Genomic DNA, 10971 nt, shown 5'->3' with positions numbered 1-10971 from the left:
ACCCTGCAGGAACCATAGTGCAACATTTTCACTCCATCACACATTTTCGTACAACCCTGGTCCCTGTGGCTGTGTCTGTGTCGGTATCTAATCTACGCGCCATCTCTGAAGCAAAGCCTCTCCCAAGGATGCCATCCCCTTGCTGCCACTGACTCCACTGTCAGCCCTGTCGGTCTGGTAACTCTCCTAACGGAGTCCGGAGTCTCCATTTTCCAAGGGGAGTTTTCAGTGAACCGTAATCTATCTTTTCATTGGCTAAGCCTGTAAACCTTGGTGGGCCGGGTGGGTCCAAAGAGAAAAGAGGATGTTTTCTTTTTCCACTGTTTAAACCTCTTGTGAGTAATTCCCCACAGCTGTACATAAACACCCCTTTTCTGAGTGGGGGGAAAGAGGTCTCAGAACAGAACAGCTCTCTCTGTTTATCAAATTAAAACAAATCATGGCAACAGCTCCTTGCTTTAACCAAAAGGGAGCCTCCTCGCCCCGATTCGTTTTGTAGGGGGCTTAATTGTACTCTGGGGCTTCAGGCTAGACTTTTTCTGAGTTCTCTTTTAAAGAGGAAAAGGGATGAAGAGAAGAAAACAAGTTTTAAGTTGCTCCGTGTAAACAAACTGGGATTCTTTTGCAGCGATTATGAGATTGTTCAACAATTAAATAGCTACAATTATAACCCCAAACAATGTTTGACTGGGCTGGCTGCCTAATCAGTGAAGTTGTATTTTCACAGCAGACTAAGCATATTATTGTTAAAATAAATGTTATTGGAAAAACAGCTCTAGAGAATACATTTCTGCCTACAGAGAATTGGTGGTTATTCTCAAAGATGCCAAGAAATTCCGTGCTTACCATAAGGAGGGTATAAAATAACACCTGTTGCACTGAATAGAAAACATTTAGGTTTGTTTACAGATAAGCTCTTCCTGTTAGCAGTTTTACAGCCTCACGACTTAGAGTTATCTAGTTTTTAAATCCATTTGTTCTTCTAGTTCAATGTGGTTAAAACAAAGGCAAAATGATTTTATAAGGTCATGCATTAGTAGGAAACTGTAAAGTCACAGATTTTTCTGCATAACCTCATTACAGTCCTTATAGTGACAGTAATTGATCTACGTGTCTTACTTCACATAGACTGTGAGATCCCTGAGACTCTGAATACCCACAGCCTGGCACACTGCTAGTTAGGGTGTCTGGGCGTGGGGTGAGGGCAGAAGACATGGATGGCGGTAAGGGTGAGCACTGTCCTAAGTTTATAATCACTTATACGAGGTATTCATTAATGACTCAGAACATAAATGGATGAGTGCTAATACTAACCCTACATACTTAAACCTCCATACATTTTGAAAGAGTCTTTGCTGAATGTCTCTCGTTTCTAGATTACTTTTACTGAATGAAAGGGAGGGAAGAACAAAATTCTCTAAGCTTTCTCTCTCGTCTTTTTCAATGATTTTACCCAACTTAAAAGGCTTCATCTTTCTGCTTCGGTGTTCCTCAAACTTACCTAACCATAAGACTGATTTGCATTGCTTCGTAAAAACACAGCTTCTCTGGCATCAGCCTGACCTAAGGAATCAGAACATAATCTCTGGGCAGAGGGGTCTACTGATAGAACCAAGTTTGCAAATCGCTCTTCTAAATAATTTCTGACTAACCAAGGATATAGGGTTTATTATCTAGGGTAATTCCTACTTCTTCCATAGAGGTAACTGGATACTTACAATCCAATGAAGTTTCCGCCCATTCAATTCTTTAATGATGTATCTATAGCCTGTGTGTCTTTTTGGAGTCTAGAGACTTATTTCCTTTATCATAACCTTCTAACAGCATCATAAACTTATAAAGGAAAAGGACTGAACCTCGTATTTTCCCCACATTTAATCTACATTTTTTGGGCACCGGCTATGTGATTAGACATGAGGGTGGGATAGAATAGTGGTAAGTAAGACGTGGTTTCTGTACGACTGTGATTTGACAGATGATATTTATGTAAGGTACTACTACTTGTATTTCCTATAGGGTCTAACATAGTGCATCTCATATAATACATACTCAAAACCCCAAACCCACTTGTGGAGCAAATGAATGGCTGAATTCAGACTTGAATGTGTAACACCCCAAAATTATAATCCAATGAGCTTCCCATTTGCCATAGTTTCCTGGAATTAAAAATGATTCTGAAAAATAACCATAGTGGCAGTTTAAATGTGCCTACGAGTTTACAGCTGACAAATAATTTTCATTGCATTATCTCATCTCTTCTCCATGTCAACTGACTGAGACAGAAAGTTCAGGTATTATTACTAGTGCCATATTATAGATGAGCAAATTGTACCTCAACAAGCTCAGTTAACCTAGTTAGCCAGAGTCAGACCTTAAAACTGATTTAAAATTCTTGTAGATGCAAGGTCAAACGTGAAATGCAAGACTCGATAGCGTACGGCAAACCCAAGATTCTGGTTTAGAAGATAAAACTCAGGAGACAGAGCGCAACACTTATACAATGGGTTATCATGTTAACCCACAGATGGCATTGACCCCATTTTCTTATTTAACAAAATAAGGTTGATAACGTCCACTTCATAGGATTATTATAAATACTAAAACCCATTGGAATGTTTTTAGAAATTTTAAGTGAGAATTTTGGTTAAACTCTAAACCAAAATGGATGTCTTCACTTTTGAATACATACCTCTAATGAATCCCCGTAAATTATCAGAGGCAAGATAAGCTGGTGATCTAGCCACAGGCACTGGGATTGCCCTGGCTGTCCAGCTCAGCTGCCCCTAGCAGCTATGTGACCTGGGAAGTTGTTCAATTTTCCTATGCCTCAATGGCCTCACCAATTAAATGGATGTTAAAAATACCATCTATTGTGTAAAAGTACTTTTAAAGGAATGATTAGTATTTACGTATGTAAAGACAATATCTGATACATAGCATTTAACAGATAAATGATTAATTTTTTTCCTAGTGTAACAGATAGGAGCTGTGAGTTCGAGCTCCTCTCAAGGTTAATTTCAAATTAATATTTGTTCAAAATATATTGAGCCCCTATTACCTGCCAGCTACTGCTCCCGGTAAAGGAGGTTTATTCTTGGACGAGACGATACTTAGTGCTCTCTCTCTCTCGCTCTCTCTTTCTCTCTCTCTCTCGCTCTTTCCCTACACTAGAAATAAGAAGAAAGGGAACTTTTCTCCCCTCTGGGTTTCAGAGGGCACAAGTTTAGTCAATAGAGGTAAGGGAAGAGGGGAGGTCCTTGTCAGCTGTGGAGTGCCGTGATTAACCTCTGGAAACTCAGGGATCAGCTAGGCCAGGACTCAACCGTGACAGTTCACATAGGTTAGAAGTTCACTTTTCCTTAATTGATCCCAGACTCTCATTATGGACAGTCGTCGTTGGTGGCAGGCTTGGTAGGCAGGCAGCTCAAGGTGTCACATCAGATAACAATGATTTCATTTTCCCCCGGGCGTGCTCAAGACGCTGTACTCACTCAAGCTGTTCCTATTCTTCCTGGAGAAGTTTTTCCTCATTTATCAAATGACAAATCTCATACAACCACATTTGCCTAACTTGTTTATCTCAGGATGCTGGAGTCAGCAGTTCTGTATTAATAACTGACCTTTTAAAAGGCAGAAGATTGTATCTGGAAGTCAGAGATCAAAATGTTATTAAAATGTATGTAAATGACCTCGAAAAATCTCTCTCCTCCAAGTCAAAAGGTTACAGTCAACATCAAGGTGGATAAAAGATATTAAGTAATTTACCCAATTAACCTTTTTTATTTTGAGAAAATTATAAAGCCACACTCAGTTGAAAGTAATAATGCAAAGAGAGCCGAAATACCCTTTACCTGGTTTCCTCCAATGGTAACACCTTACGAAACTGTAGCACATTATCACGACCCAAAGAGTGAAATTGATAAAACCTACCAAATGTATTTAGATTGTATAAGTTTTACCTTCACTCACAGGTGTGGGTTCATGTATCTAGCACCATGCTGAAGGTATAAAACAATGCCATTACCATCATCACATGGATCCTTCACCTCTATCTGGCACTAACCTCTGGCAACTACTGATATATTCTCCTCCATCGTCGTAATTTTCTCATTGAAAGAATGCTACACAAATGCAATCATACAGTAACTTTGAGTTGCCTGAAACTATAAAGAAGTGTCAGCTATTATTATTATTATTATTACTAATATTACTATTATTAGTAATATTATTATCAGTAGCAGTAGTAATTGTTCTAACAATTATATGCTGTTCTTTGCACCAACCATATTTCTTTGGCAGTTATAATTTTCTGTTAACAGTAGGTTTTCTGGCTTATTTGGTGGCCCCACTAAAATGAAAATGGTATTAAACAGTAGCTGGGGCGAGATTGGGTTTTCTGACAGATTTTCCTGTGGGAAAAGACCTTGTTTTGACAAAACACTGCTAGGGAAAAGACTGGAATCTATAAAACAGGGCTTTTCACTCTTTCTAGAAGTTTTTATTATTAGCCTTATAAAAATAACCCGGTGGTTTTTCCCAAAGAGATATACAGTTATCTAAAATGTGATATACAATATACCTTGACAGTCTCTGAGATCAAAGTTAAGGTTTTAAGACCAGATGCAGCAAAATCTTTTTGCAGTAATCATGAAACAGGACTCCCTAAAGGGGAAGAAAAAAAAGATTACAACAATTGTTCTGATAATACAGGCAAATTAAGCTCATCAAACAAATTGTAATTATTAGACTAATTATCATAGTTTATTTTTAGCATATACTGAATTACAATTATGATATTTATGTTACGTTAAATATTTAATTTTCACATGTTTTCATGATTAGTTGGTTGTCCTATTTTATTGATGAAAATATCAAAACTTGGAAAGATTAAATGACCCTCTCAAATCCCATATCTGGTGAATGGCAAGCTGACATCCAAACCAAGTCTATCCAGCTACAAAGCCCAGGCTCTTTTTTGAAAAGAAGGTATTTTACTCTACTTTATTTTTGCTTTTATCTCCTGAATTTTTATTTTGATGAAATTTAAACTAACAGAAAGATTGCAAGAATGGGACAAGAAACACCAATATACCATTTGCCAAGGCTCATCGATTGTTACAAATGTGCTGACTTTGGTTTTTGTTGAAAATAATTATTCCAGTAATAGTCTTTGTTTTTTTTTTCTTTAAAAAAATTTTTTTAACCTTTATTGATTTTTGAGACAGAGAGAGAGAGCATGAACGGGGGAGGGTCAGAGAGAGAGGGAGACACAGAATCTGAAACAGGCTCCAGGCTCTGAGCTGTCAGCACAGAGCCTGGCGTGGGGCTCGAACTCACGGACTGTGAGATCATGACCCGAGCTGAAGTCGGACACTCAACCTACTGAGCCACCCAGGCACCCCTACAGTAATAGTCTTTGTAGACATATTTCCTCAATCCATGATCTAAAGATTTAGTTTTCATGTCTCTTTGTTTTGGAATAGTACTCAAAGACCATGTCCTTAGCCACTGAAGAGTATTGCCATGCACCTGTAGCATGACTTCAACGGTGAACCTTAAGACATTGTAAGGAGATATTTTTCATCTCTTCCTATCATAACTGAACAAATACTAAATTTCCCCTCTCGTCATGATAGATGGTACAAATGGGCATAGTGTTACCTTCTTTATGCAAGATTTTTCTACTTCACTGTAGAAATGCATTCAGATGATAAAATATGGGCATAGATTTTATTCCACCCAAGGATTAGGAGGCCAGATTTCCTGTAGCTTATCCAGCCTTCAAAGAATTTCTAAAATGTACATCTCAATTTGTCATGCTTCATGCCAGAGCAAATGGGTTAACTATAAATCATGCCTAGGATTTAAAATATTCTGACTTTGGAAATGGAGGACTTGGGTTGGACTCCCAGACCCAGTGTTCTCCAGATATATGACATTAACCTTCCCAAGGTTAATGTGAGGTCCAATATCCCCATTTGTTAGATGGATGCCTGTATGTATCTTACAGTGGCTTTATATGAATGTAACATAAGTGACACCCTAATGCCTGGCACTAGTAGCCACCGAGTAAGTATAAAGTATTCAGATGTGTTCAAGTCAAAATGATAGGATCTGTTGAAAAACATACCCCATGCTGCATTCATATCTATCACATCTTTTCCATTAGGAGTTCCTTTATTTCTGTGGGAGAAAATTAAGTCATAACAATCCTTTGTGGTTTGTTTCAGTGCCTTTATCTGTTGTCCTACAGGAGTTGTTGAATATAGAGTCCACTGATAGATACAGCATCAAACACAAGATTTTTCCTTTCATTTCCATGTTGGATTACCACTAGAATTATGGCTCATCAGGCATCCCAGCTTGTGGTTAGAAAGTTGTCCTTTGGGCTGGCCGCAAGCTGATTTTCTCATTCTGTGGTTTGCTGTGGTTGACTGTGTGCCATATTCACTCCTGTGAAAACTATGTCAGTGCTCTGTATTTCACAGTAAATTCCTTAGATTGCTTCCTCCTCACTCTCCTATCTCACTCTCCCAAAGTGATCCTTAACATCTATAGAAATAATTATTTCTGTGTTGCCAATTTTTTCCTTTTCCCTATTAAACAATGATTAAGAAAGCCATTTGCCTTTGTCTTTCTCATGGTTTTATTTACTCCTTCATTTATTTAACACTTTTATGGGACCTGTTTCAATCATTGTGCAAGGAACTTTATATATTGTGATGGTTAATTGTATGTGCCAACTTTATTGGGCCACGGGGTGCCCAGAATAATGTTGGTCAAACATTATTCTGGGTGTTTGGGTGAGTGTGTGTTAGGATGAGATTAACAATTAAATCTGTAGACTGAGTAAAGCAGATTGCCCCCCACTAATGTGGCTGGGCCCATTCAATGAGTTGAAGGCATGAACAGGACAAAATAGCTGACCCTCCCTGAGTAAGAGCAAATTCCTCGTGCCTGACTACCTTCAAACTGGAGCTTATTTTTTAACTACCTTCAGATTTGAATTGAAACATTCGCTCCTGCTTGGTCTCAAACTACTAGCCCTTGAATCGGAACTACACCATTGGTTTTCTGGCTCTCAGGCCTTCTGACTTAGAATGGACTGTATCATTGGCTTTCCTGCATCCTCACCTTGCAGACTCACCCTGCAGATCTTGGAACTTGCTAGCTTCCATGGTCTCATGAGCCAATTACTCATAATAAATCTCTGTGTATATACACGTACGTCCTATTGGCTCTGTTCCTCTGGAGAACTCTGACCGATGCAGATAGTTTATCTCATTTCATCCTCACTCTAAGCTAGTTATTCTTGGCCTTCTCCCAACTTTGGAGACCCCAGATCTCAGTGACTCTGAAGTACTTACCCACGATTACTCCCATGATAAACACGCACTATCTTTGCTGAGGATTGTCTGCCTTCAGTGTCCACACCCTTTGCACACAGGGAGATAACTAGGCAGAGATTTTTATAAGCATCTTTAAGTCTGTAGTACCAAGCCATGTGAATTCTATACATTCACACATCAACTCCAGGAAGGTCATAACTTTTGAGGAATATCTAAGGTACTGAAGACTTTATTTCTGCAGCAAAAGCTATGACATCAGCCCTGGGCCTTAATTGGCTGCCCAGTGAGTCACAACACCTTCAACGTGCTAGTCACTTCAATAAAGCAAATTATCACAATGGTATGATTATTTAATGTTTATAATGATTTTTAATGACTGTTGAAAAATATGTTGTTTACATTTTTGTACAGTGTTTAGACTCCCAGATATGTGCTCTATCTACAACTCTCTCCTCGTGTTCTTTGCCTGGAAAACTACTATTTATCTTTTAAAACATTTACTGCCCAGACCTAGATGCACACCTACCTCAATTAAGTCTAGGGTATCATTAGTTCAACACATACATTAGGCACTTTATCACAATGATTCCAATTGTCTCTCTCCCCTCGCTTAGATTGTGAACATCTTGAGAGCAAAGACTGTGTTTTCTTCATTTTTGTTTGCCAGTGCTTGGTATAATGGTGGACACATAGCAGATGCCTAATGTAGGGAGTGAAGAAGTATTTTTTTTCAATGAACAGTTATCCAGGATATATGTTGTTCAGAGTACTTTCAGGTTCCAGTGACAGATAAATAGACAATGAGGGACAACAAACAGCTGAAAATTCAAACACATGTAATGTCTGAATATACATACATAACAAAATTTATATGCATATAGACACATAGAATATCTTACTGAACTTCATTGATATGGCAGTCTTATTTGGGGAAGGCTATTTGCTGAATGGCATATATTTGATTGAAAAGTAATTTAGTTCAGATTAATATAGCTAATGGGTGCCTGGGTGGTTCAATAGGTTGTGTCCAACTCTTGATTTCAGCTCAGGTCATGATCTCAAGGTTTGTGAGTTCGAGTGTTGTGTCGGGCTCTGTTCCAATGGTGAGGAGCCTGGGTTGGGATTCTCTTTCTCCATCTCTCTCTGCCCCTTTCCTGCTCATGCTCTCTATCTCTCAAAATAAATAAATAAACTTAAAAAAAAAGAATTAATACAACTAAATTCATTTTAAGATAGATATCAGTAGCGCTCGCCAAATCTAATAATGTTGCTAGATTTGCAAAGAGACAACAATTTTTAGAGGTTCTATATGTCCCCTTTGAAACTGTTAAAGACATTCTAACCTTTTGAAAAAATGTTTATTATTTTGAAAGAGAGAGTGTGCACACACACACACCTGGCGGTGGGACAGAGAGACAGAGAGAGAGAATTCTAAGCAGGCCCGGCACTGTCATCGTGGATCCCAACACCGGTTCAATCCCACAAACGTGAGATCATGACCTGAGCCAAAATCAAGCGTCAGACGCTTCACCGACTGAGCCACTCAGGTGCCCTGAAACTGTTAAAGACATTCTAAGTACTTTTAGCTCTACTTGTTAAATAGAATTATTATAAACAAGCTGCAATATATCAATTTCTCTGGACCTATATATAACATGATAATACACAAAAGGGTAAGGAACATGAGAGCTCATCCTGAAAGTCATTTGGTTTGAGGTCAGAATATTTAGAGAAATACATTTCATTGCACTGTAGCTGAGAAAACAAAGGCAGAACTTTGGGACAAAAAACGCAAACCAGTGGTGACTGGGGAGGGGGAGGAGAAATGAGAGAAAGACACCATTTCTGAAAAATGAAAGGAAAGAAAAAGTAAGACAGCTTGCCAGGGAAACGAAAATTAAAAACAGACAAAGCTGTGTTTTGTTTTGGGTTTTTTTTTTTTTTTAAGAGATTGAAATTTCAGAAAAAGAGAGGAAAGTACAATAAATCAACAGACAAGCTTATTTGGTTGGGAGTGGAGAGCAGCCTCTTTTAAGTTCTCATAAACTGCTTCAGGAAGGTAAGACGCTTCCTGTAAACTTTACTTGAGTTGCAACCTTGCTAAGATTCGGCCGGAAATGAGGACAAATGCGGCAGATATTATTAAAATATCTTTTATTAAAAACCTTTTATATCATAAACAACTATGTATCTTGACCTTAAAGTTTCCAAAGCTATTTGCTATTTGCTATTTAAATAACTCAGTGCTTTTATATTTCCCAGGGAATCAAGAATATACCTAGTATGGGAATAAATACATTTGAATACATGTGAAGTACATATGGAAGGGGGGGACATCTATGTTTCTGTCATCACTCATTGCCATCTAACAGCATCCCATAAAATGTACTCAATGAATGAATCAACTCAACCATTTAAGAAATATATATATATGTATTACAGCGTATTTATTCACATACTCAATATTAATCTTCTAATATATACAGACTCATTGCTAGACCCTTGAGATATTAAGGCATGTAAGACAGTATTTCTACCTATGTGAAGGAGAGCTTCTAGGAAAGAAGACAAGCATATAAATATTTTACGAAATAAAATATTAATGATTCATAAGAATAGAGGAGAGACAAAATAGTTATATTGGCAATAGTAGAAGAGGTGTTCTAGGAGACTCTATTCAAGCTGTGTCTTAAAGTGGTGCCTGCTGTAGACTTCAAATATTGCCAAGTCTGTATGTAACCTCGCTAGTCAATTCACTCAATCTCATAAGAGGAAAACCAACCAAATTATATGGAAGTGAATGATACATTTTCTGGAACTTAAAAACAGCATTACATTTCCCCAGTCGTAATTACTTTTCCTCTCTCCTCAAATTGTCCTGCGTAGATAAGAGTTTTATCTGGGCATGAGCATCCAGGTAGAAACTACAACCTTCAGCCTCCTTTGCCATGGAATGCAGGTGGACGTGTCGTTTGCGGATTCCATGTTGATTGCTGAAAGGATGTTGCCGCCCCTCTACTTACCCTCTTCTTGGTCTTCCTATAGGATGAAATCTACAGCAGGGTCCAGCTTTGGCCTGGGTTTTCTAAATGGCCTGTGGAGCAGTGGCTTCCCCAACCAGAACATTCATTTCTACACTATTACAGGAGAGACAGAGGGGTAAGTTTCTATCTCATTTAAGCCAGTGTGCTTTGGACCTGTTTGTTAGAGTAATATTGCCTGTATCCTAATTCATACAGACATTTCTTTTCCCCCTTGCCAGAATTGAAAGTTGAGTTTCAAAAGCAAAAACACACGGTAGAATCATTAGAGGGGAATGTTAAACACAAACACACACACACACACACACACACACTTACATTGCAGAAAACCCATATGTAAAACCGACTTTTAAAGCTTTTCTAAGTAAATGTTCCATTAGCTCACTTCCTTACAAGTTACTATCATAGGAGTATGTTTTAGAGTTTTGGAGTCAGACAGACCTACATTCAAATGTCAATTCTCACGACATAATGATAATATTATTTAGTGCCATTTGTGTGTTGGAAACTGGGTTTAGTATTGGGTATTTGATTCCATTTAGTCTTCAGAAAAACCCAATGGACTAGCTATTATTCCCATT

The sequence above is a fragment of the Herpailurus yagouaroundi genome, unplaced genomic scaffold (genome assembly GCF_014898765.1).
Source record: "Herpailurus yagouaroundi ecotype Mexico unplaced genomic scaffold, PumYag 186, whole genome shotgun sequence".
NCBI lineage: Eukaryota > Metazoa > Chordata > Mammalia > Carnivora > Felidae > Herpailurus > Herpailurus yagouaroundi.
Note: the sequence above shows the minus strand (reverse complement) of the source record.